Here is a 27,168-nt window from a genome sequence, read left to right on the forward strand (position 1 = left end):
TGAATTATAGGGGTCCCAGAAGAAGAAGAGAAAAAGTAAGGGTATGAGAAAATTTTTGAAGAGTTTATAGATGAAAATTTCCCCAACATGGAAAAGGAAGTAGTCAAGTCCAAGAGGCACAGAGTCCCATACAGGATAAACCCAAGGAGAAACACACCAGGACACATACTAATCAAACTGACAAAGACTAAACACAAAGAAAGAATATTAAAAGCAGCAAGGGAGAGGCAACAAGTAACATACAAGGGAAACTCCATATGCTTAACAGCTAATCTTTCAGCAGAAACTCTGCAGGCCAGAAGGGAATGGCAGGATATATTTAAAGTACTGAAAGGGAAAGTCTACAACCAAGATTACTGTACCCAGCAAGGATCTCATTTAAAATTGATGGAGAAATAAAAAGACAAGCAAAAGTTAAGAGAATTCAGTACCGCCAAACCAGCCTTACAACAAATACTAAAGGGACTTATATAGTCGATAAATACAATAGAAGAAAAAGGATCTACAGAATCAACCCCAAACAATTAAGAAAATGACAATAGGAACACATATATCAATAATTACTTTAAACGTAAATGGATTAAATGCTCCAACCAAAAGACACAGACTAGCTGAATGTATACAAAAACAAGACCCATATATATGTCTAAAAGAAACCCACTTCAGACCTAAAGACACATATAGACTGAAAGTGAGAGGATGGAAAAATATATTCCATGCAAATGGGAAGCAAAAGAAAGGAGGAGTGGTAATCCTCATAGCAGACAAAAATAGATTTTAAAATAAAGAAGATTACAAGAGATAAGGAAGGACACTACATAATGATCAAGGGATCAATCCAAGAGGAAAACATAACAATTGTAAATATCTATGCACCCAACACAGGAGCACCTCAACACATGAGACAAACACTTAACAGACATAAAAGGAGAAATAGACAGTAGCACAATAATAGTAGGAGACTTTAACACTTCACTCACACAAATGGACAGATCATCAAAACAGAAAATTAAAAAGGAAACACAAGTCTTAAATGATACATTAGATGAGATGGATCTCATTGATATCTTCAGGACATTCCATCCAAATGCAGAAGAATACCCCTTCTTCTCAAGTGCACATGGAACATTCTCCAGGATAGGCCACATCTTGTCACATATCAAACCACAGTAAATTTAAGAAAATCGAAATAGTATCAGGCATCTTCTCTGACCACAATGCTATGAGACTAGACATCAGTTACAAGAAGAAAACTGTAAGAAACACAAGCACATGGAGATTTAACAACACGTCTCTAAATAACCAACAGGCTACTGAAGATAAAAAGGGAAACCAAAAAATATTCTAGAAACAAATGACAATGAAAACATGACAACTTAAAACCTGTGGATGCAACAAAAGCAATTCTAAGAGAGAAGTTTATAGCAATACAATCCTATCTCAAGAAACAAGAAAAGCATCGAATAGACAACCTAACTTTACACCTAAAACAACTGGAAAAAGAACAACCAAAAAAATTTAGCAGAAGGAAAGAAATCATAAAGATCTGAGCAGAAATAAATGAAAAATAAGTGAAAGAAACAGTAGTAAAGATGAGTAAAGCTAAAAGCTGGTTCTTTGAGAAGGTAAACAAAATTGACAAACCTTTAGCCAGACTCATCAGGGAAAAAGAGAGAAGAATGGAATCAACAAAATTAGAAATGAAAAAGGAGAGGTTACAACAGACAATGCAGAAACACAAAGGATTATAAGAGAATATGATGAACAACTGTATGACAATAAAATGGATAACCTGGGAGAAATGGACAGATTCTTAGGGAAGTTCAATCTTCCAAGACTGAACCAGGAAGAAATAGGAATTATGAACAACCGATTAGAAGCACTGAAATTGAATCTGTGATCAAAAATCTCCTGAAGAAAACAAAAGCACAGGACCAGATGGCTTCACAGGAGAATTTTGTCAAACATTTAGAGAAGAGCTAATGCCTATTCTAACAAAACTCTTTCAAAAAATTGCAGAGGGAGGAACACTTCCAAACTCATTCTGTGAGGCCACCAACACCCTGATGCCAAAACCAGACAAAGACAACACAAAAAAAGAAAACTACAGGCCAATATAATTAATGAACATAGACACAAAAATCTTCACCAAAATTTTAGCAAACAGAATTCAACAACACATCAAAAAGGTCATACACCATGATCAAGTTGGGTTTATTCCAGGAATGCAAGGATTCTTCAATATATGCAAATCAATCAATGTGATTTCCATATTAACAAATTGAAAGATAAAAATCATGCGATAATAGATGCAGAAAAAGCCTTTGACAAAATTCAGCACCTATTTATGATTAAAACTCTTCAAGAAATGGGCATAGAAGAAACCTACCTCTACATAGTAAAGGCCATATATGATAAGCCTACAGAAAACATTATTCTCAATGGTGAAAAACTGAAAGCATTCACCCTAAGATCAGGAACAAGACAAGGGTGTCCACTTTCAGCATTATTATTCAACATAGTTTTGGAAGTCCTAGCTACAGCAATCAGGGATGAAAAAGAAATAAAAGGAATCCAGATCAGAAAAGAAGTAAAGCTCTCACTGTTTGCAGATGATATGATACTGTACATAGAAAACCCTAAAGATAGTATCAGAAAATTACTAGAGCTAATCAGTGATTTAGCAAAGTTGCAGGATACAAAATCAATACAAAGAAATCACTTGCATTTCTATATACTAACTGAAAAATGAGAGAAATTAAGGAATCAATCCCATTCACCATTGCAACATAAAGAATTAAAAATCCAGGAATAAACTTACCTAAGGAGACAAAAGAACTGTACACAGAAAATTATAAGACTGATAAAAGAAATCAAAGATGACATAAACAGATGGAGAGATGTTATACTTTCCTGGGTAGGAAGAATCAATATTGTGAAAATGACTATACTACCAAATGCAATCTATGGATTCAGTGTGATCCTTATCAAATTACCAATGGCATTTTTCACAGAACTAGAACAAAAAATTTGAAAATCCGTATAGAAACACAAAAACCCAGAATAGCCAAAGCAGTCTTTAGAAAGAAGAATGGAGCTGGAGGAATCCTGACTTCCTGACTTTGGCTTATACTACAAAGCCACAGTCATCAAGACAGTATGGTACTGGCACAAAAACAGAAATGTTACCAATGGAACAAGATAGAAAGTCCAGAAATAAACCCATGCACCAGTGGGTACGTTATTTTTGACGAAGGAGACAAGAATATACAGTAGGGCAAAGACAGCCTCTTCAATAAATGGTGCTGGGAAAACTGGACAGCTACATGTAAAAGAATGAAATTAGAACACTTCCTAACACCATACACAAAGATAAACTCAAAATGGATTAAAGACCTAAATATAAGACCAGAAACTGTAAAACTCTTAGAGGTAAACATAGAACACTTGATGACATAAATCAAAGCAAGATCCCCTATGACCCACCTCCTAGAGTAATGGAAATAAAAACAAAAGTAAACAAGTGGGACCTGATTAAACTTAAAAGCTTTTGCACAGCAAAGGTAACTATAAGCAAGGTGAAAAGACAACCCTCAGAATGGGAGAAATTAATAGCAAATGAAATAACTGACAAAGGATTAATTTCCGAAATATACAAGCAGCTCATACAACTCAATACCAGAAAAACAAACAACCCAATTAAAAAGTGGGAAAAAGACCTAAACAGACATTTCTCCAAAGAAGGCATACATGTGGCTAACAAACACATGAATAGATGTTCAACATTGCTCATTATTAGAGAAATGCAAATCAAAACCACAATGAGGCATCACATCACACCAGTCAGAATGGCCATCATTGAAAAGTCTACAAACAGTAAATGCTGGAGAGGGTGTGGAGAAAAGGGAACGCTCTTGCCCTGTTGGTGGGAATATAAATTGATACAGCAACTATAGAAGACAGAATGGGGATTCCCTAAAGAACTAGGAATAAAACCACCATATGACCCAGCAATCCCACTCCTAGGAATATACCCTGAGGAAACTAAACTTGAAAAAGATACATGTATCCCATTGGTCATTGCAGCACTATTTACAACAGCTAGAACATGGAAGGACATAGACATAGATGTCCATCTGCAGATGAATGGATAAAGTTGTGGCACACAATGGAATATTACTCAGCTATAAAAAGGACTCCATTTGAGTCAGTTCTGATGAGGTGGATGAACCTAGAACATATTATACAGAATGAAGTGAGTCAGAAAGAGAAAGATAAATATCGTATTCTAACGCACATATACAGAATCTAGAAAAATGGTACTGAAGAATTTATTTACAGGGCAGTAATGGAGATGGCGCTTACTCCTTGGAAGAAAAGTTATGACCAACCTAGATAGTATATTCAAAAGCAGAGACATTACTTTGCCGACTAAGGTCCATCTAGTCAAGGTTATGGTTTTTCCTGTGGTCACATATGGATGTGAGAGTTGGACTGTGAAGAAGGCTGAGCGCTGAAGAATTGATGCTTTTGAACTGTGGTGTTGGAGAAGACTCTTGAGAGTCCCTTGGACTGCAAGGAGATCCAACCAGTCCATTCTGAAGGAGATCAACCCCGGGATTTCTTTGGAAGGAATGATGCTAAAGCTGAAACTCTAATATTTCGGCCACCTCACGCGAAGAGTTGACTCATTGGAAAAGACTTTGATGCTGGGAGAGATTGGAGGCAGGAGGAGAAGGGGACAACAGAGGATGAGATGGCTGGATGGCATCACTGATTCGATGGACGTGAGTCTGAATGAACTCCGGGAGTTGGTGATGGACAGGGAGGCCTAGCATGCTGCAATTCATGGAGTCGCAAAGAGTCGGACATGACTGAGCGACTGAACTGAACTGAACTGAACTAAACTGAATGGAGATGGAGAAGGCAATGGCATCCCACTCCAGTACTCTTGCCTGGAAAATCCCATGGACGGAGTCCATGGGGTCGTGAAGAGTCAGACACGACTGAGCGACTTCCCTTTCACTTTTCACTTTCATGCACTGGAGAAGGAAATGGCAACCCACTCTAGTGTTCCTGCCTGGAGAATCCCAGGGATGAGGGAGCCTGGTGGGCTGCTGTCTATGGGGTTGCGCAGAGTCAGACACAACTGAATTGACTTAGCAGCAGCAGCAGCAATGGAGAAACAGACATAGAGAATAGACTTATGGACATGGAAGAGGGGAGGAGAGGGTGAGGTGTATGGAAAGAGTAACATGGAAACTTAACATTACCATATATAAAATAGATAGCCAACGGGAGTTTGCTGTATGGCTCTGGAAACTCAAACAGGGGCTCTGTATCAATCTAGAGGGGTGGGATGGGGCAGGAGGTGGGAGGGAGGTTCAAAAGGGAGGGAATATACATATACCTATGGCTGATTCATGTTGAGGTTTGACAGAAAACAACAAAATTCTGTAAAGCAATTATCTTTCAGTAAAAAAATAAAAACAATGTTGTAGTAGTTTCAAGGGACTCGGGCATACGTATATGTGTATCCATTTTCCCCTAAACCCCCCTCCCATCCAGGCTAGCACGTGACATGGGCAGAGTTCCATGTGCTGTGCAGTGGGTCTTTGGTGGGTATCCATTTTAAATATAGCAGTGTGTACATGACCTTCCCAAAGTCCCCAGTTCTCCCTTTCTGCTGACAACCATAAGTTCGTGTTCTAAGTCTTTGAGTCTCTTTCTGTTTTGTAAGTTAATTTGTACTATTTTAACTGTTGGTCCATGTTTATAAATAATAGCTTTTACTTCATGTACCAACCCAGTTAATAGTGGCTATCTGGAGTGCTTTTAGAAGAGTCCTGAGTAATTCCTGTGGGAAAAAATCCCTGATGAATGAATGGTGTCTGTCCTGGGCATGCAGAGTGAGAGTGACATCATATGGGCTTGGCTATGGTAAACTCTACTGAAGACAGTGAGAAACTGAGGCTTAGCTTTGTTGTATTCTCACTTAGTCTACTTCTTGAATTCTGATCCATGGTCATGTTTTGATTCCCATGCAGACTTGTCTACATAGACATGAAGGTGAAACTAGCTTTTTGTATTACTTGTGTTCTTAAGATATATTGTTCTGTGAAGTTTCAGTTTATTTTCATTCTTGTCTGATGAGTTGCTGAAACTAGTAAGCCCATCTTTCTGACCAAGAATTCTTGTGAAAACTCAGTAATGACACTTCTGATTATAATGTGCTACTGCTAAGTCACTTAAGTCGTGCCCGACTCTGTGCGAGCCCACAGATGGCAGCCCACCAGGCTCCCCCGTCCCTGGGATTCTCCAGGCAAGAACACTGGAGTGGGTTGCCATTTCCTTCTCCAATGGATGAAAGAGAAAAGTGAAAGTGAAGTCGCTCAGTCGTGTCCGACTCTTAGTGACCCCATGGACCGCAGCCCACCAGGCTCCTCCGTCCATGGGATTTTCCAGGCAAGAATACTGGAGTGGGCTGCCATTTCCTTCTCCAATGCATGAAAGTAAAAAGTGAAAGTGAATTTGCTCAGTTGTATCCAACTCTCCTACCAGGCAAGAGTACTGGAGTGGGGTGCCATTGCCTTCTTCCTGTGTAGTTTGCCTGTAGGTAAAGGATCTGCTAACCACGCTAGATGAGCATGTCCAGTATGTGAGAACTGTGCTTCTCATTATAACCATGTTCATTGGCATCTTGATGTCTTTCTCTGGCTCTTGTACGTTTTGGTAGCATGGGTAAATTTATCATAGCTTGTCGAGAGCAAATGTCAAATACCTGAATGGGAAAGGCTGGATCCAGGCACCCTTCCCTTGGAGGACACAGAGTCTGTGCCATTTCCAAACGATTGCCGGTTTTCTACTGATTTTAATTAACTCCTCTAGCTCTATTGGTCACTCTTTGTTTTTATTATGAAGTATTTGGCACAAATAAAAGAATACAGTAACATAATAATGAAATGTGCACCCATGACTTCTCCTCCCCAAAACAAAATAACACATTACCAACACATTGCTTGTATCGTGTTCTCTCCTCCTGCCTCCCTCCAAGAGGCAACCATTATCCTGTCAATTGTAGGTGTCATTCCTTTGCCTGTTTAAATTGGTAATTTTAGCACATACGTATATATATATAAAATCATGTAGTTTTGGTTGTTTTGAGCTTTATTAAAATGGTGTTATACTGTTTGTAGGCTTTTGCACTGGCGACCCACTCCAGTACTGTTGCCTAGAAAATCTCATGGACGGAGGAGCCTGGTAGGCTACAGTCCACGGGGTTGCTAACAGTCGGGCACGACTAAGCAAGTTCACTTTCACTTTTCACTTTGACGCATTGGAGAAGGAAATGGCAACTCACTCCAGTGTTCTTGCCTGGAGAATCCCAGGGACGGGAGAGCCTGGTGGGCTGCCGTCTATGGGGTCATACAGAGTCGGACATGACTGAAGCGACTTAGCAGCAGCAGGCTTTTGCAACTCATGTCTCCCATCTGCAGGCATGCCATAGAGACATGACAGATTGGGTTCCAGACCACCTCAATAAACCAAATATAGCAATAAGGCAAGTCACAGGAGTTTTTGGTTTCCCAGTGCACATAAAAGTTACATTCATACTATTGTATTTTAGTCTATTAAGTGTATAATATCATTATGTCTAAAAAATAATGTACATATTTTAATTAAAATATTTTATTGCTAAAAAAATGCTAATCCTAAACCGAGCCTTTAGTGTGTTGTAATCTTTTTGCTGGTAGAGGGTCTTGCTTTTATGTTGATGGTTGCTGATTTATCAGGGTGGTGTTTGCTGAAGGTTGGGGTGGCTGTGGCAGTTTCTTAAAATAACTAAGCAGTGAAGTTTGCTGAACCAGTTGACTCTTTCTTTCATGAACAATTTCTCTGTAGCATGCAGTGATGTTTGATAACATTTTATCCACAGTAGAACTTGTTTCAAAATTGGAATCAGTCCTCTCAAACCCCACCACTGCTTTGTCAACCAAGTTTACATAATGTTCTAAATACTTTGTTTTCATTTCAGCAGTCTTCACAGCATTTTTACCAGGAGCAGATTCTTTCTCAAGAAACCACTTTCTTTGCTCATTCATAAGAAGAGGCTCCTCAGCTGTTCAAGTTTTATCATGAGATTACAGCAACACAGGTACATCTCTAGGTTCCACTTACAATTCTCTTGATATTTCCAACATATATACAGCTACTTCCTCCACTGAAATTTTGAATCCTTCAAAGTCATCCATGATGATTGGATTCAGCTTCTTCTAAGTTTCTGTTAATTCTGGTATTTTGACCTCTGCCCATAAATCATGAGTAATCTTAATGGCATATAGGGCTGAATCCTTTAAAAAATTTTTCAATTTTCTTTGCCCAGATCCATTAGAGGAATCATCATCTCTTGTAGCTATAGCTGAACAAAATTAATTTCATAAATATTACAGTGTGAAAAGTGAAATTACTGCTTGATCCATGGACTACAGGATGGATGCTATGTTAGCAGACATGAAAACAAAATTAATCTGGTAGAGCATCTCTTTCGGAGCCCTTGGGTGACCAGGCACATTGTCAGTGAGCAGTAACATTTTGCGGAGAAGGCAATGGCACCCCACTCCAGTACTCTTGCCTTGAAAATCTCATGGACGGAGGAGCCTGATAGGCTGCAGTCCAGGGGGTCATGAAGAGTCAGACACGACTGAGTGACTTCACTTTCACTTTTCAGTTTCATGCATTGGAGAAGGAAATGGCAACCCACTCCAGTGTTCTTGCTTGGAGAATCCCAGGGACGGGGGAGCCTGGTGGGCTGCCATCTCTGGGGTCGCAGAGTTGGACACTACTGAAGCGACTTAGCAGCAGCAGCAGCAGCAGTAACATTTTGAAAGAAATGTTTTATTTGGAGCAGTGGGTCTCAACAGTGGGTGGAAAATATTTAGTAAATCATATTGTAAACAGATGTACTGTAATACAGGTTTCACTGTTCTAATAATAGAGCACAGAATGTGAGAGTGAAAGTTGTGCAGTCTTGTCCAACTGTTTGCAACCCCATGGACTATACAGTCCATGGAATTCTCCAGGCCAGAATACTGGAGTGGGTAGCCTTTTCCTTCTCAGGAGATATTTTCAACCCAGGAATCCAACCCAGGTCTCCTGTGTTGCAGGAGGATTCTTTACCAGCTGGGCCAGGCAGAGTAGATTTAGCCCTTAAGGGCCCAGGATTTTCAGGGTAGTAAGTTAGCATTGGCTTCAACTTAGAATCACCAGCTGCCTTAGCCCCTAATAAGAGCATCAGTCTGTCCCTTTGGTGCTTTGTAATCAGGTGTTGACTCCTCCTCTTTAGCTGTGAAAGTCCTAGATGGCATTTTCTTCTAATATAAGGCTGTTTTGTCTACGTTGAAAGTCTATTCAGTGTAGCCAACTTTGTAAGTTATGGAGACATCTTGTTTCCTTAAACCTCATGAACCGACTTCTCTTAGCTTCAGACTTTCTTTCTGCAGCTTCCTTACCTCATTCAGTCTTCACAGAATTGAAGAGAGGTACAACCTTCCTCTGTATTAGGCTTTTGTGTAAGGGAATGTTCTGGCTGGTTTGATCTTCTATCCAGACCACTAAAACTTTTTTCATATCTGCAATAAAGCTGTTTTGCTTTCTTGCCTTTCGTATGTTCACTGGAGTAGCGCTTTTAATTTCCCTCAAGAACTTTTCCTTTGCACTCACAACTTGGCTAGCTGCCATAAGAGGCTGAGCTTTCAGCCTATCTTGGCTTATGACATGCCTTCTTCATTAACCTGAATTATGTATAGCTTTTGGTTTAAAGTGAGAGATGTGCAACTCTTCCTTTCGCTTGAACACTTAGAGGATGCTGTAGGGTTGTTAATTGGCCTAATTTCAATATTATTGTGTCTCAAGGAATAGGGAGGCTTGAGGAAAGGGAGAGAGACAAGGAATAGCTGGTTGGTGGAGAAGTCAGAACACATACAACACTCACTAAGTTCACCATCTTATATGGGCATGGTTTGCGGCACCCCAAAACAGTGACAGTAGTAACACTAGAGATTGCTGATTATAGATCACCACAGCAAATAGAATGATTACCAAAGCGTGATAGAGACATGAAGTGAGCAAATGTTTTAAGTCTGTACGATCTACCATCTCCTAGTGCTGGCTCTCAGGCTGGGAGACCACAGGCCGGGAGAGAGACCAAACCTCTAATCATAAGAGAGGTCCTGAGAAAGTAAATGCCCTCACAAAAGTGGGTAATGTTTTCATATAGCATTTAGGTTCAAGGCTTCCTACTTGTTACTTTAAATTCCTTATAACAAGATTAGTGTTATTTTATCTATTTGGATGCTCAGAGGGCTTAAACACAACTCTCTGAAAATCCCACTGCTATTGAACCCTGAATTTATCCCACATTCACATACTTTCCACTCTAATACCCACAGGGACTGCATTAACAAAGTCAACTAAGGTGATGTAAGGGGGTCCAATCCAGTGGGTAAAGATTGAATCAGGAGAACCTTGTGCAAGGAGATGCCCAGGGCTCTCTGAGATGTGTTTAGAATTCAGAAGTCCATCAGTAGGGTAGGTGAGTGAGCATGGAAAATGCTTGGAGATGCAGGCAGAGAATCATTTGTGAGCAACTTGAGTTCCTCTTCCCCAGAGTTGAATTTACAACAGAAATTAATAAATTTACTAAAGTTTAAGGAAAGTTAAATAACTTGAATATGTGTATACCACCAATAAGACCGTGTTGAGTAAACTGGTGTGCAGCCAAAATTTCTCCAGGTTTTACTAAATTTTGTTAGAAAAGACATTAGTGATATAATGTTCAAATCCCTCTGGTTAATTGTCCCCTGAAGCAGGGCTTGGATTCTTTGAAACAGGCCCCAGTGGGTTCCCCACCAGCTTTATGGGAACCTTAGGTGATGTGCCCAGAAATAAATCTGCTCACCTGTGACCACTGCCTTTTTGGCATGCACCTGCTGGGTGTTACCTCAGGAGATTCTCCATGGTCACCTGGGTGTCACAGAGTTTGTAAGCCTCCTGCCTGTCACCGTCACTGAGTTCTGGAGATTTATTGCTAAGTGCGCAGAGGGATCAGTAAGCACCCCCACCCCTGTGGTAGGGGCACCAAGTCCCACCTCAACCAGAGAAATCCACTTTTATCCAGTTCATAAGGGGTTTGTCTGTTTTTGTTTTTGTTTTTTTAAATTTGCTAAAGTCTATTAAACTCTTTTGTGACTCCATGGACTGTAGCCAATTAGAACTTTTAAAAGTTGTTTGAAGACAGTTTCTCTGGTGTCTCTCTGGTGAAGGATTCCGCTATATTCCAAGGAAAAGTGGGCAGAGGCTCAGTTTCCTGCTCAAAGTAGAATTCTGTCACCTGGAGAACAAAGCACTTCTGTTCAGACTCTGAGTCTCACAGACTTGCTTATTAAAATAATTTCTGTCATTTTGGCTTCCAGCTTCTTTCTTCAGAGGTGTTGGGCATGGTCCCTGGGTTAGACTGGGAAATAAATAGCCAGTCCATCCACTCCTCATCTCTGTCAGAGTTCTCAGTTGCAGCTAATTGAAATATAGTGTGAGCAGAAAAGGAATTTATTAGTGAATACAGGATATCCCAGGAGGCCAGAAACCAGACTGGGAGGCTCCCCAGCCAGGATCGATGCCCAGAATTGCACTAAAGACTTGCTCTGCTAGAAACTGCTCGCTTGCCTCTGCTGGCCACAGACTCACTGCTGGTGTTCAGTCTTGGCTAGTGTGTGACCTTAGCCACCCCTCCCTCTGGCGACTGGAACTGCCTGCTGTCTGTCGCTCTAGAGTGGACCCCAGGTGGCACTTGTAGCTCTGCAGTGGTTCAGTGCCTTTCTGGTATATGTGTTTGCTGGGGCCTGTGGTTCAGCCCAGTGTCATAGCTGCCAAGGAGGTGGAGAAGTCTCCACCATGTTTGATGGTGCTGAGAAGCCCAGAAAAGGGACAGCATCTTCACTTAGCCATCACTACCCTCAGATTCCCATCCTGTCCCCATTTCCTACCTCTTGCACTTACCCCAACCACAGCTTCCTTTATCTTCAACCATTCAAAACCAAAAACTTCATTAGAATTGAACTCTCTGAGGCATCACCATCAACTCACTAAGCAAGCCCAGACATGACTAAACTTCAGCAGTATAAACAGCCAGTGTCAAGTTGAAACCTCTAAAGTGTACACACTGAAACAACCATCTATTCCCAAACTAGTCCACAAGACCACAGGATCCTAGGAAAGAATTGCCCATGACTAGTAGGGAGCACAAATATGTTTTCATTAGAGTGAGTAGCTTACTTTATGTCACATTCATTCAGAAAAGACACAAAAAATGTATTTCTTTCTAAAAAAATTCTTTAGTCAGTGTTCAGCATAGCTGTTTATTGAATGGATCAAGGTGCTGCTAGTAAAAGCAGTGAACAAAACCCAAAGTCCTGTCTGTGAAGTTATTTTCACAGACAATAACAATAACAATAAATAAATTGTTATTTATTATATATAAATAACAATCTCAGTGACAAGAAAATAAAGCAGAGTTAAGGGAAAGAAGTGCTCATTATATTGTGTGATCAGAGAGGTGGTATTCGAGCAGAGATGTGAGTAATGGGATAGGGCAGGTATGAAGTGATTTGGGAACAAAAGACCCTGAGACAGAAACACCTCCAGGCATTAGCATTAGAGGAAGAAGGTCAATGTGCGTGTGCTGGAGGGAAAGCCAAAGGTGAAATGAAAAAGAGAAACAGAAAACTGAATACCGGGGATCTTGTAGGCCATTAGTGTTTAGGCTTTTATTTTAAGGATGATAGGAAGCCATTGGACGGTTTTAAGCTGAGCAGTGTGACATGATCAGGTTAACATTTTTTAAAGTTTCACTGGCTCCAGTATAAATGAGAGATATGTGGGGCTAAACTGAAAGTGAGGAAGCCTCTCAGGAGGCTTTGCTGTAACCCAGGGAGAAAGCATGTTAGCCTGGACTCCAAGGGGAGAGGTGGTAGTGAGATCAAATTAGCTTCAGAATGTATTTTGCCCCCAGACTTGCAAGGACGTTCTCATGCTTTGCATGTGAAAATGAGAGACAGAAAAAAAAATCCAGTATATACTTCTAGGATCCACTTTGTGGTTGATTATATTTTTAAAAAAGCGAATATAAGAATATTTCCCTGTATGCTTTTCCATCCAGAACTTGCCACTCCCCATCAGGAGGTGGCATCTGTGTCTTTTCCCCTGAAAACTGGGTGGACTTTTGTTACAGCTTTGACTATTAGACTATGTAGAAGTGACACATGTGACTTTTTAGGCTAGATCAGGAAAAGTGATGCCACTTTACATATCCTCTCTGGGATGCTTACCCTGGTACTCATCTACCATGGCCAGACCACATAGAGAGGTCCAGGTGGAGAGAAACCAAAGGCGCTGGTCCTTAGCTGAGCTCCCAGCCAGGAGCCAGCATCGACTCACTGGCCATGTGAGTGAGCCATCTTGAAAGCATGTTCCAGGATGAGTTTCCAAATCCTTCTGATTACTCGAGGGATTGATTTTGACTATACTTGTATCTTGAACTGTTAGCCAGAACAAAATAGCAAGGTCTAAGTGACTCTGAGCTCAGCTTCCATTTTGCATGATTCATAGAGGTCTTCTTCCTGTTTGCTTTTTTTCTGCATCAGACAATACATCTTTGATAACTAATGTGAATCTGGCTTTGTATAATTCCACATCTGTTCTTACTCCTCTGCTGCCCTCTTGGGGCCACAAACCACATTGCCCCACTTGTATGCCAGGCAAAAAACAATGAGCACTTGTTACCTGGTGGGTACTATTTTGAACAGTTCACGTATTCTTACTCCTGTGTTCTTGACAACCCTATGTGGTACTTCTAACTTCTTTTTAAAGATGAGAAAACATGGATACATAGATACAAGAAACAAGTTGCCAAGGTGCAAGAATCAAGGTCCTATAATGGCCAAGCTGTAATTTGAACCAAGGGTCTAGTCTTGCACTATCCCCCTCTTCTTTGGTGTGGCAAAGCTGACCCAGTAGGCATCCATGTGAGACTTGTGTACTTTCATAACTTGTAAAAGTAAATGTACTTTGAAGTATGGGTCTTTATCTCTTGACTGGGTGATGACACTAGCTGCCTAACTAATCTCCCCATTGCTAGTCTTTCTCATTTAAATCTATTTTCCATACAGTAATCAGAGGGGTCTCTTAAAAAAATGATGAATGAAGGCATGAGCTAGGTAATATCTTATCTTTTCACCTTATCTAACTTGATAAAAGAACAGAATGGGAAAGAACAGAATGGGCAAGACTAGAGATCTCTTCAAGAAAATTAGAGATACCAAGGGAACATTTCATGCAAAGATGGGCTCAATAAAGGATGGAAACGGTATGGACCTAACAAGCAGAAGATATTAAGAAGAGGTGGCAAGAATACACAGAAGAACTGTACAAAAAAGATCTTCATGACCCAGATAATCACGATGGTGTGATCACTCATCTAGAGCCAGACATCCTGGAATGTGAAGTCAAGTGGGTCTTAGAAAGCATCACTACAAGCAAAGCTAGTGGAGGTGATGGAATTCCAGTTGAGCTATTTCAAATCCTGAAAGATGATGCTGTGAAAGTGCTGCTCTCAATATGCCAGCACATTTGGAAAACTCAGCAGTGGCCACAGGACTGGAAAAGGTCAGTTTTCATTCCCATCCCAAAGAAAGGCAATGCCAAAGAATGCTCAAACTATTGCACTATTGCACTCATCTCACACACTAGTAAAGTCATGCTCAAAATTCTCCAAGCCAGGCTTCAGCAATACGTGAACCGTGAACCTCTAGATGTTCAAGCTGGTTTTAGAAAAGGCAGAGGAACCAGAGATCAAATTGCCAACATCCACTGGATCATGGGAAAAGCAAGAGAGTTCCAGAGAAACATTTATTTCTGCTTTATTGACAATGCCAAGGCCTTTGACTGTGTGGATCACAGTAAACTGTGGAAAATTCTGAAAGAGATGGGAATACCAGGCCACCTGACCTGCCTCTTGAGAAATCTATATGCAGGTCAGGAAGCAACAGTTAGAACTGGACATGGAACGGCAGACTGGTTCCAAATAGGAAAAGGAGTACGTCAAGGCTGTATATTGTCACCCTGCTTATTTAACTTATATGCAGAGTACATCATGAGAAATGCTGGACTGGAAGAAACACAAGCTGGAATCAAGATTGCCTGGAGAAATATCAATAACCTCAGATATGCAGATGACAACATCCTTATGGCAGAAAGTGAAGAGGAACTAAAAAGCCTCTTGATGAAAGTGAAAGAGGAGAGTGAAAAGGTTGGCTTAAAGCTCAATATTCAGAAAATGAAGATCATGGCATTTGGTCCCATCACTTCATGGGAAATAGATGAGGAAATAGGGGAAACAGTGTCAGAGATCATTTTGGGGGGCTCCAAAATCACTGCATATGGTTATTGTAGCCATGAAATTAAAAGATGCTTACTCTTTGGAAGAAGAGTTATGATCAACCTATATAGTATATTCAAAAGCAGAGACATTACTCTGCCAACAAAGGTCCATCTAGTCAAGGCTATGGTTTTTCCTGTGGTCATGTATGGCTGTGAGAGTTGGACTGTGAAGAAAGCTGAGCACCGAAGAATTGATGCTTTTGAACTGTGGTGTTGGAGAAGACTCTTGAGAGTCCCTTGGACTGCAAGGAGATCCAACCAGTCCATTCTGAAGGAGATCAGCCCTGGGATTTCTTTGGAGGGAATGATGCTGAAGCTGAAACTCCAGTACTTTGGCCCCCTCATGCAAAGAGTTGACTCATTGGAAAAGATCCTGATGCTGGGAGGGATTGGGGCAGGAGAAGGGGACAACAGAGGATGAGATGACTGGTCGGCATCACCGACTCGATGAACATGAGTTTGAGTAAACTCCGGGAGTTGGTTGTGAACAGGGAGGCCTGGCGTGCTGCGATCCATAGGGTCGCAAAGATTTGGACACGACTGAGCGACTGAACTGAACTGAACTATATGAAAAATATGAGAGCCAGTCTTACTGAAGGGGTAAGATGAGTGAAGCCAGCAGATAGCCTAATACTCTTGAAACCATAATAAAAAATGGAGTTTATTGATATGTGGTTATAACACTTAATATGCAATATTTATCTCTGAGTAATTTTAGCTTTCATCTTATTCACTGTCACACTTATCCTGCAAGGATGAAAGCACATCTTCTCTATTTTATAAGAGGAGAAATTCTGCCTTGCAAATAGTGCTCTGGCATAGATGGAGTTACCCAAAGAATGTAGCTGAGGGTGGTCAGTGTCATGCAGAATAGAACTCTGACTCCAGAAATCTAACTAGTTTTCAGAAACCGAATGAGGTGTGTTAAGTGGCACCCTTTAAATATAGTCTGAACCAGAAGGTTAATATTTAAAGCACATAAAGCTGCTCAAGCTGTGTAGAGGGCAGTAGATGTAGTGGGCATGTGCTTGGCTGTCTGCAAAGACTTTGGAAGCATAGCTGAGAAACCTCTTGGGCTCAGCTTCAAAAACATTCCTGGAAAGCATATGTGGTGTCAAGAGCCATTACCAGCAGTGGAGATGGGGAGTCCAGAAGTTGCCAGTCCCAAAGCCATACTCCATATTGTACTTTTTCCAACATCCTTGAGTTACTTTCCTTATCTCTGGGTAGTCGAGGCTTCTCTACACATGCAAGAAAGATAAAAATGTTGTTATTCACACACAGTGAACTCAGGATCTCACCTGGAGGAGCGACAGAACTGCAGTGTCTCCCTGCCACAGCCACCAGCTTTGCTGCTTTGCTTTTCCACCCATGTTTAGTAGTAACAGACCACTGAAGTTTAACCTTCCTTGCCTGGGAAGTGGGAATGGAGAGAGGAGGTGGCTGATCTGGTGTATATTCCAGGGGTTCTTTTCTGGAATCAGAGTTGTGCACCTGCTGACTGATTTGTAAACAGAGAACTAAAAAGACTCAAAAGAGGCAGCAAGACACTCCGTCAGGATTCCTGGATCATTTCCTAAGCCTCCTTTCCAGTCCTTTTTTGCTGAGTAAAATCACTGTTATAACTTCAGCCTGAATCTAGATCACTACAGGGGAGATGACTTGAGATAAAGATTTCTTTATGGTTAAGTAGATTTTTGTCTGCATGTTTTGTTGTGTTAAGAAGCCTCCAGGGTGACTCCCATGCAAGCAGCTCTGTTGCAAGCAATGCTGGATATAGGTTTGTCAGACAAATTGGAATTTATTAAATAGAATTAACATTATTTCCTGTATTCTTTCAGTATTGGTCATTTGGATTCCTCCAACGCGTTTTGTGTTTATTTTGTTTTAAACATAAATAAGCTTTAGACTTGTGGGAAAAACAATTTACTATGATCACATTTGGCCCTGAAGATCAAACTATTTCCAGATCCATCTGTTCTGACAGACATAAGTGATTATTCTTGCTCTGTTCTTTAAGACTCCCCAAATGTGTTTACCTGCCATGCCATTTCTTTCTCTTTATTTTCTACTATGAGCTTTAAAAATCTGTAGTTATAAATCTATAGATCTAAGACTGATGTTGTTGCTTATTTTAATCTCTGCCTTTTAGCACTGGAAGAAAAAATTGGTATCTTTGTGACAGTGTAATTACTCCTACCTCTGATGTCCCTGCTCCATGGTGATATCTGTAAGGAAATAATTTGAATGGGGAGTAATACACATGTTCTGGGATTAAGGGCATAACAGGTATGAACTGGAAGACTCAGAAAATTTGAGGTGTTAAAGCAGCTGAAGAGATGTTGAAGCAGTTGAAGCAGCTCATAAACTAGCTGAGTCTCTAGTTTATGAATGTAGTGCCTTGAGGAATTTTTGAAAATCTTTGTTCTCAGTGTTCTACTACATTTTGGAATCTGCAGCTTGTCAGTGGAAAATACGATGCTCTGAGAGCCAGGCATGACGGTGGATGGGTTGTAGTGGTGGGTTATCTTTAAAGACACTTCTGCTTCACTCATAATAATGTCCTCTTCCTCCAAGCTACTATACTCCTCTTTATTTTTCTAGACTATTGGGTTCCAAGATACCTAGTCTGATTTAGGGTCAGTCTTTCAAGAGATCGCTGACTTCCCTGATGGCTCAGACGGTAAAGCGTCTGTCTTCAATGCAGGAGACCCGTGTTCGAGCCCTGGGTTGGGAAGATCCCCTGGAGAAGGAAATGGCAATCCACTCCAGTACTATTGCCTGGAAAACCCCATGGACAGAGGAGCCTGGTAGGCTACAGTCTATGGGGTTGCAAAGAGTCTGACAGGACTGAGCGACTTCACTTTCAGGAGATCACTAAGGTGTATGAAGTACAAAGCATAGGACCTAATTGGGTAGCTTTGTAGTGAAAAGCTCTGATTTAGCTATTAACATTAATAGGTAGGTCCTTTCATTAATATCAGCTGACCAACGGACTATAACACACTATAGCCTAAATGTTGATAATACCACTCTGTACTCAATTAAGTTTTCTTTCACTTGGTCAAGTGTGACATAGTGTCCCAGTCAGTGCATATTTGCCATTCTTGTTAGTCATATGAAGGCATACTTCAAGACTGGAAAATTGGTCCAGAAAGTTCCAGTTGATACAGACTATAGTTTGAGACTTCCAGGTTTGTATATTTATGAATCTATTATTGATCCTGACCCACTCAACTGGAAGGTGAGGTAGAGAAATGTTATTGCATTCAAGTCAAAAGGCTCACAATGGGGAAATGAGTCTAGCTCTAGGGAAGGTACAAATGATGGAGACTACAAGCCTAGAGAAAAGACACCTCTGTTTAGATCTTAGAGTCCTTCAGTTCAGTTCAGTTTAGTCGCTCGGTCGTATCTGACTCTGCGACCCCATGAATCACAGCATGCCAGGCCTCCCTGTCCATCACTAACTCCCAGAGTTCACTCAGACTCATGTCCATCAAGTCAGTGATGCCATCCAGCCATCTCATCCTCTGTTGTCCCCTTCTCCTTCTGCCCCCAATCCCTCCCAGTATCAGAGTCTTTTCCAATGAGTCAACTTTTCGCATGAGGTGGCCAAAGTACTGGAGTTTCAGCTTTAGCATCATTCCTTCCAAAGAAATCCCAGGGCTGATCTCCTTCAGAATGGACTGGTTGGATCTCCTTGCAGTCCCAGGGACTCTCAAGAGTCTTCTCCAGCACCACAGTTCAAAAGCATCAATTCTTTGCGGTCAGTTTTCTTCACAGTCCAACTTTCACATCCATACATGACCACAGGAAAAACCATAGCCTTGACTAGACGGACCTTAGTCGGCAAAGTAATGTCTCTGCTTTTGAATATTCTATCTACGTTGGTCATAATTTTTCTTCCAAGGAGTAAGCGTCTTTTAATTTCATGGCTGCAGTCCTTAGGCATATATTAATTTGAAAAATATTTATTGGGTTGGCCGAAAAACTCTCTTGGGTTTTTCTGTAAGATACTGTGGAAAAACCTAAACAAACTTTTTGGCCAATCCAATATTTAGTAAGTTCCACATGGCCCAGAGTCGGAAATGAGTAAGATTAAAGATAGAGAACAGTGACTTTGTAACAAGGATTGATAAAATATCACTTGTGTCATCTTAGGTATGACTTTCCTCTGAAGGGCAAATTTGTGGAAAGTTAGAATATATGGCCCTAGACTGGGATAGTGAAACACCTCTTTATTAAAGGCAGTTTTTGGCCTTTCCTTTCGAAATTATTTAAGCAGTTAACTCCTATTTTCTCTGGGGTTTGTCTTTTTGCTGAATCTAGCTCAGTGGACCAATCTTAATATGCCATTGCATAAAACTGGAGTAACAACACCTACTTTGAAGAGTCATTGTGATGATTAGAAAATGTTAGGTATGATACACATAGAAATACAGCCAGGACCCCCAAAGCCCCTTTGTCACAGGTTGGGTTCTTTAGAAGCAGAACCTGGGATAGATTTGAGCCAAATGACTCTTGTGGAAAAACCTATAACAAAGACAGAGAGGCAAAACAGGAAAGGGCCCATTGTTCACCACAGATATAGTCACAGGTAAAATCTAGTCTTGGCCTGACCACTGGAGGACTCAGGAGAATAAATGGTACCCAGAGTTATGATTGGAGCAGATTGGCCTTTGTATTCCAAATGAGTCAGCCATTGGCATTTGGAGACCCTGATGCTGGGAAAGATTGAAGGCAGGAGGAGAAGGGGACAACAGAGGATGAGATGGTTGGCTGGCATCACCAACTCAATGGGCATGGGTTTGGGTGGACTCTGGGAGTTTGTGATGGACAGGGAGGCCTGGCATGCTGCGATTCATGGGACTGCACAGAGTCGGACATGACTGAGCAACTGAACTGAGCTGAACTGAACTGAGTGGAAGGTGGTAGTTGTGTTGATGGTAGGGTGATCTCCTAGGCATATCTAGGTGAGCTGACTTCTGTTAGCCAAAGGCCATTCTCATGTACCTCTAACTTCTGATCCTTATATGAAAACTTGTAACCCTTAGGATGATGTCCCTGAGGACTCCATTCTGTCTTCAGTACTTACTCCTTTGATCTCCAGTTAAAAGGTATCTTCGAGCTCCACTTAGAGTATCAATTTTTTTGAAACAGAAGCAGTATTCTTCAGGATTCTAGTGCAGTGCTTGACAGATATTAGGGGCTCTACGGATGCTAGCTTCTGTTTTTTAATCTTTGGTCTCTAAAACTGTCTCTCATTTTAGAGAATCACTGGCAAAACATCCTCCTGTCAAGCCATGACAAGAAGAGACTAATCAAAGCACTTAGCATTTTACATGGTTAAGAAGTGCTCATTAGCTTTATCTCAGGATCATTCATGCATTTTGAAGTTTCCTATGGTATAGAAGAACTAACTGCAGTCAGTCAATTATGGATATTATTATTAGCATTAATCACCATAAATATTAAGATGTATTTACAGAAAATAGTTAAGTTTTACCTTTGAAAAAATATTTCATTTCTGATTCTTTTAAAACACATACACTAGACATTATCACCCAATTTGGTACTTAAATATCTGTATTTTTCTTTCTTTTTTTTGAATGGTCCTAAGGATAAGGTGGAGAAGGCAATGGCACCCCACGCCAGTACTCTTGCCTGGAAAATCCATGGACGGAGGAGCCTGGTAGGCTGCAGTCCATGGGGTCGCTAGGAGTCGGACACGACTGAGCGACTTCACTTTCACTTTTCTCTTTCATATATTGGAGAAGGAAATGGCAACCCACTCCAGTATTCTTGCCTGGAGAATCCCAGAGACGGCAGAGCCTGGTGGGCTGCCGTCTCTGCGGTCACACAGAGTCGGACACGACTGAAGCGACTTAGCAGCAGCAGCAAGGATAAGGACTTTCGGTTGTATCCTTTGACTGTCCCCGTACCATCTGCCCCTGTAGTTTGCTCACTGTCAGAAGAAAGAAAACTGCTCAATTAAAACTTATCTTGAATAAGTACAATAGTGAGCAAGTTAAAACATCAATGAACCAACTGAAAATTATCCCTTAAAAAGAGACAACATGAGGAATTTTGTCTAGAATTTTCTGCCAATAATTTTGCCAAAACTATTTTAAATGTTCATATAGTTTAGCCTACTAATTGTTTCTATGAATGTATCCTTAAAAACTTGAAACCAAGACCTATGTCCATAAAAAAAATTGTTACATTCAAAGGTCATTAAACAAGAATAAGATACATATACTGATGAAAAAAATCCAAAGTGTAAGTGAAAGAACAAATTGCATATATATACTTTATATACACACTCATATATGTGCATACTTCATATACAAGTTCAGTTCAATCGCTCAGTCGTGTCCAGCTGTTTGTGACCCCATGAATCACAGCCCGCCAGGCCTCCCTGTCCATCACCAACTCCTGGAGTTCACTCAAACTCAAGTCCATCGAGTCGGCGATACCATCCAGCCATGTCATCCTCTGTCATCCCCTTCTCCTCCTGCCCCCAATCCCTCCCAGCATCAGAGTCTTTTCCAGTGAGTCAACTCTTCTCATGAGGTGGCCAAAGTATTGGAGTTTCAGCCTCAGCATCAGTCCTTCCAATGAACACCCAAGACTAGTCTCATTTAGGATGGCCTGGTTGGATCTCCTTGTTGTCTAAGGGACTCTCAAGAGTCTTCTCCAACACCACAGTTCAAAAGCATCAGTTCTTCGGTGCTCAGCTTTCTTCACAGTCCAACTCTCATAGCCATACATGACCACTGGAAAAACCATAGCCTTGACCAGACAGACCTTTGTTGGCAAAGTAATATCTCTGCTTTTCAATATGCTATCTAGGTTAATCATAACTTTCCTTCCAAAGAGAAAGCGTCATTTAATTTCATGGCTACAATCACCATCTACAGTGATTTTGGAGCCCCAAAATATAAAGTCTGACATTATTTCCACTGTTTCCCCATGTATTTCCCATGAAGTGATGGAACCAGATGCCATGATCTTCGTTTTCTGAATGTTGAGCTTTAAGCCAGCTTTTTCACTCTCTTCTTTTAATTTCATCAGGAGGCTTTTTAGTTCCTCTTCACTTTCTGCCATAAGGGTGGTGTCATCTGCATATCTGAGGTTATTGATATTTCTCTCAGCAATCTTGATTCCAGCTTGTGTTTCTTCCAGTCCAGTGTTTCTTATGATGGACTCTGCATAGAAGTTAAATAAGCAGGGTGACAATATACAGCCTCGATGTACTCCTTTTCCTATTTGGAACCAGTCTGTTGTTCCATGTCCAGTTCTAACTGATGCTTCCTGACCTGCATATAGGTTTCTCAAGAGGCAGATCAGGTGATCTGGTATTCCCATCTCTTTCAGAATTTTCCACAGTTTATTGTGATCCACACAGTCAAAGCCTTTGGCATAGTCAAGAAAGCAGAAATAAATGTTTTTCTGGAACTCTCTTGTTTTTTCCATGATCCAGCGGATGTTGGCAATTTGATCTCTGGTTCCTCTGCCTTTTCTAAAACCAGCTTGAATGTCAGGGAGTTCACAGTTCACGTACTGCTGAAGGCTGGCTTGGAGAATTTTGAGCATTACTTTCTAGCGTGTGAGATGAGTGCAATTGTGTGGTAGTTTGAGCATTCTTTGGCATTGCCTTTCTTTGGGATGGGAATGAAAAGTGACCTTTTCCAGTCCTGTGGCCACTGCTGAGTTTTCCAAATGTGCTGGCATATTGAGTGCAGCACTTTCACAGCATCATCTTTCAGGATTTGAAATAGCTCAACTGGAATTCCATCACCTCCACTAGCTTTGTTCGTAGTGATGCTTTCTAAGGCCCACTTGACTTCACATTCCAGGATGTCTGGCTCTAGGTGAGTGATCACACCATCGTGATTATCTGGGTCGTGAAGATCTTTTTTGTACAGTTCTTCTGTGTATTCTTGCCACCTCTTCTTAATATCTTCTGCTTCTGTTAGGTCCCTACCATTTCTGTCCTTTATTGAGCCTATCTTTGCATGAAATGTTCCCTTGGTATCTCTAATTTCCTTGAAGAGATCTCTAGTCTTTCCCCTTCTGTTGTTTTCCTCTATTTCTTTGCATTGATAGCATTGATTCTTACCTCTCCTTGCTAGTCTTTGGAACTCTGCATTCAGTTGCTTATATCTTTCCTTTTCTCCTTTGCTTTTTGACATCTCTTCTTTTCACAGCTATTTGTAAGGCCTCCCCAGACAGCCATTTGCTTTTTTTGCATTTCTTTTTCTTGGGGATGGTCTTTTTCCCTGTCTCCTGTACAATGTCATGAACCTCCATCCATAGTTTATCAGGCACTCTGTCTATCAGATCTAGACCCTTAAATCTATTTCTCACTTCCACTGTATAATCATAAGGGATTTGATTTAGGTCATACCTGAATGGTCTAGTGGTTTTCCCCACTTTCTACAATTTAAGTCTGAATTTGGCAATAAGGAGTTCATGGTCTGAGCCACAGTCAGCTCCTGGTCTTGTTTTTGCTGACTGTATAGAGCTTCTCCATCTTTGGCTGCAAAGAATATAATCAGTCGGATTTTGGTGTTGACCATCTGGTGATGTCCATGTGTAGAGTCTTCTCTTGTGTTGTTGGAAGAGAGTGTTTGCTATGACCAGTGCATTCTCTTGGCAAAACTCCATTAGCCTTTGCCCTGCTTTGTTCCATACTTCGTATATATGTGTATATAAATTTTTGTACTTAATTGTGATATAAAGATTAAACAGACTTTTTTCTAGTGATTCAACAGTTGTAGAACCATTTATAAATAGCCTGATTTTCCCCCACTATATTGAAAATGTTAATTTTGTTATATATAAAGTAATCATTGGTAATTGGATCTTTTACTAGCCACTGCTGATTTGTCTCTTTCTTTACCATCATCTCATTTATCTGATGACAGTAATTTTGTAGGCAGTTTTAATAGCCATATAACAAGTACTACACCCTCCTTGCTTAATTTTCTTCTTTAAAAAATGTACAAGCAATCTTCTACATTTATTTTTGTATTAATGTGCAAGTTTTCTCTGTCACTTACAACTTTCTGCTGTAGTTTAAAAAAAGAAAGCATTTTATCTGATTGAAATTGCATTCAGTTCAATTCAGTTCAGTTGCTAAGTTGTGTCCAGCTCTTTGTGAACCCATGGACTGCAGCATACCAGGCTTGTTAAAAAATCAATAAACTAAAAGTAATGTCATCCCCATTATCCAAACACAAAGATTCTACACTGTACCATTTTGCATCTGCACTGAATATTATTTTTAGTTAGAAAAATACCATTGCTCTCTGCCAAACAATGATATCTTAGTGTTGTTTTATTTCTACTACCAACAATGAATATAAGTTTTATATGCGTATTAGTTATAAATACAATAATTTTAAATTTCCCTGCTGGATGAATCACCAGCTAGAATCAAGATTGCTGGAAGAAATATCAACCTCAAATAATGCAGATGATACCATGCTAACAGCAGAAAGCAAAGAGGATCTAAAGAGCCTCTTGAAAGTAGTAAAAGTTGCTTTTTCGTGTCCAACTCTTTGTGAGCCCATGGACTGTAACCAGCCAGACTCTTCTGTCCATGGGATTCTCCAGGCCAGAATACTGGCGTGGTTAGCCGTTTCCTTCTCCAGGGGATCTTCCCAACCCAGGAATTGAACCAGGTTTCCCACATTGCAGGCAAATTCTTTACCATCTGAGCCACCGAAATCCAAAGAGCCTCTTAATGAGAATAAAAGGAGAGTGAAAAAGCTGGTTTGTAACTCAACATTCAAACAACTAAGATCATGGCATCTGGTTCCATCATTTCATGACAAATAGATGGGGAAAAAATGGGCCCCAGAATCACTGTGGAAATCAAAAGGCACTTCTTGAAAGAAAAGCTATGACAAACCTAGGCAGCATAGTAAAAAGCAGAGACATCACTTTGCCAACAGAGGTCCAATAGTCAAAGCTATGATTTTTCCAGTAGTCATATATCAACGTGAAAGTTGGACCATAAAGAAGGCTGAGGGATGAAGAATTGATGCTTTCAAACTGTGATGTTGGAGAAGACTCTTGAGAGTCCTTTGAACAGTAAGAACATCAAACCAGTCAATTTTAAAGGAAATCAACCCTGAATATTCATTAGAAGGACTGATGCTGAAGCTGAAGGGGGCAATAGAAGATGAAATGGTTGGATGGCATCAGGGACTCAATGGACATGAGTTTGAGGAGACTCTGGGAGATAGTGAAAGACAGGGAAGCTTGGTGTGCTGCAGTCCATGGGGTCCCAAAGAGTCAGACAGTTAGCTACTAAACAACAGCAACAATTTAAAATTTTTAAAGTATTTTATCCCTCCCTTTTTATGTGGAGTTTTTGGTCAAGTTATGTAAGCTCCTAATACTACAAAGATATTAATGCTTTTAGTATGTTCTATAGGCATTTCTAAGCTCATGATTTTCAGAGTTTATATATGAAGTTTTGTATTTTCATCTTTCATTCTCTTCCTTATGTCTTTTATCATTTTTAAGCTTAAAATGTAAAGCTTAAAGTAAATCATTTTGCCTCTAGACACTTGATAAATATTCATGTTGCTTCTTTCTTCCAACTTTCTGATTTTTTATGCTTTATTGCTTTTTAAAAAAATTATTTATTTTTTAATTGAAGGATAATTGCTTTACAGAATTTTGTTGGTTTCTGCCATATATCAACATGAATTAGCCATAGATATACATATTGATTTTTTTATATTTACTTCCTTAATTTTTGTACAGTTTGTTTTGGTTGAGTGAAATGAAATAAGGTTCTAAATAGATCTTTTGCAAATTGCTAACTAATCACTCAGACAGCAGTTATTGGCCAAACCTTCACTTTCTTGTTGATTAATGGTGTCTCCTTTATTGACTATCATGATGTTATATCTAATAGCTTCTACTTCTGGGCTGTACATTCTGTTTATTTTTAGTCTAGTGATAAATTGTTTTTATTTTAAAGACTATAGAAACCTTATAGTCTATAAATACCCTATATCATAGGGTATACATAATAGAATTAGTCCAATCTTAGTTTGTACTAATTTTCTTTATTCTATCATCTCTGTTACTTTCCTGATTTATTTTGGAACAATTTGGCTGTGTGTGTGAAGTTTTGATACTGTACTTTCTCAGAGTACACTGAAGGGTTTGAAAATGGAAAATGCAAGCAGGTTGATTGTGGTAGTAAATAACTGGTTAGCATAGCCACATGGACACTTTGATCAAGTTCTGTAGCACGATCCTGTTTTGACATCATTATAGTCATCATCAAAATTTCATAATAAGCACAAAATGATCACAACATTTTCATTCTCAATCATAAGATCAGTTTAGTTCAGTTGCTCAATCGTGTCCAACTCTTTGTGACCCCATGAATCGCAGCATGCCAGGCCTCCCTGTCCATCACCAACTCCCAGAGTTTATCCAAACTCACGTCCATCGAGTTGGTGATGCCATCCAGCCATCTCATCCTCTGTCGTCCCCTTCTCCTCCTGCCCCCAGTCCCTCTCAGCATCAGGGTCTTTTCCAATGAGTCAGCTCTCTGCATCAGGTGGCCAAAGTATTGGAGTTTTACCTTCAGCATCAGTCCTTCCAGTGAACACCCAGGACTGATTTCCTTTAGGATGGACTTGT

At 40.3% G+C, this 27,168-nt stretch overlaps 1 long non-coding RNA gene across 2 annotated transcripts in view; it reads right to left on the reverse strand.

Annotated features, from left to right (window-relative positions):
* LOC138437417 (uncharacterized) overlaps nt 1-27,168 on the reverse strand; it is a 78,132-nt gene that overhangs the window by 5,428 nt on the left and 45,536 nt on the right. For both annotated transcript variants that reach the window (XR_011255952.1, XR_011255953.1), the window contains exon 3: nt 16,621-16,733. This is a non-coding gene — a long non-coding RNA (uncharacterized lncRNA). The remainder of the gene's footprint in view (nt 1-16,620; nt 16,734-27,168) is intronic.

This window comes from Ovis canadensis, chromosome 3 (assembly GCF_042477335.2).
Source record: "Ovis canadensis isolate MfBH-ARS-UI-01 breed Bighorn chromosome 3, ARS-UI_OviCan_v2, whole genome shotgun sequence".
NCBI lineage: Eukaryota > Metazoa > Chordata > Mammalia > Artiodactyla > Bovidae > Ovis > Ovis canadensis.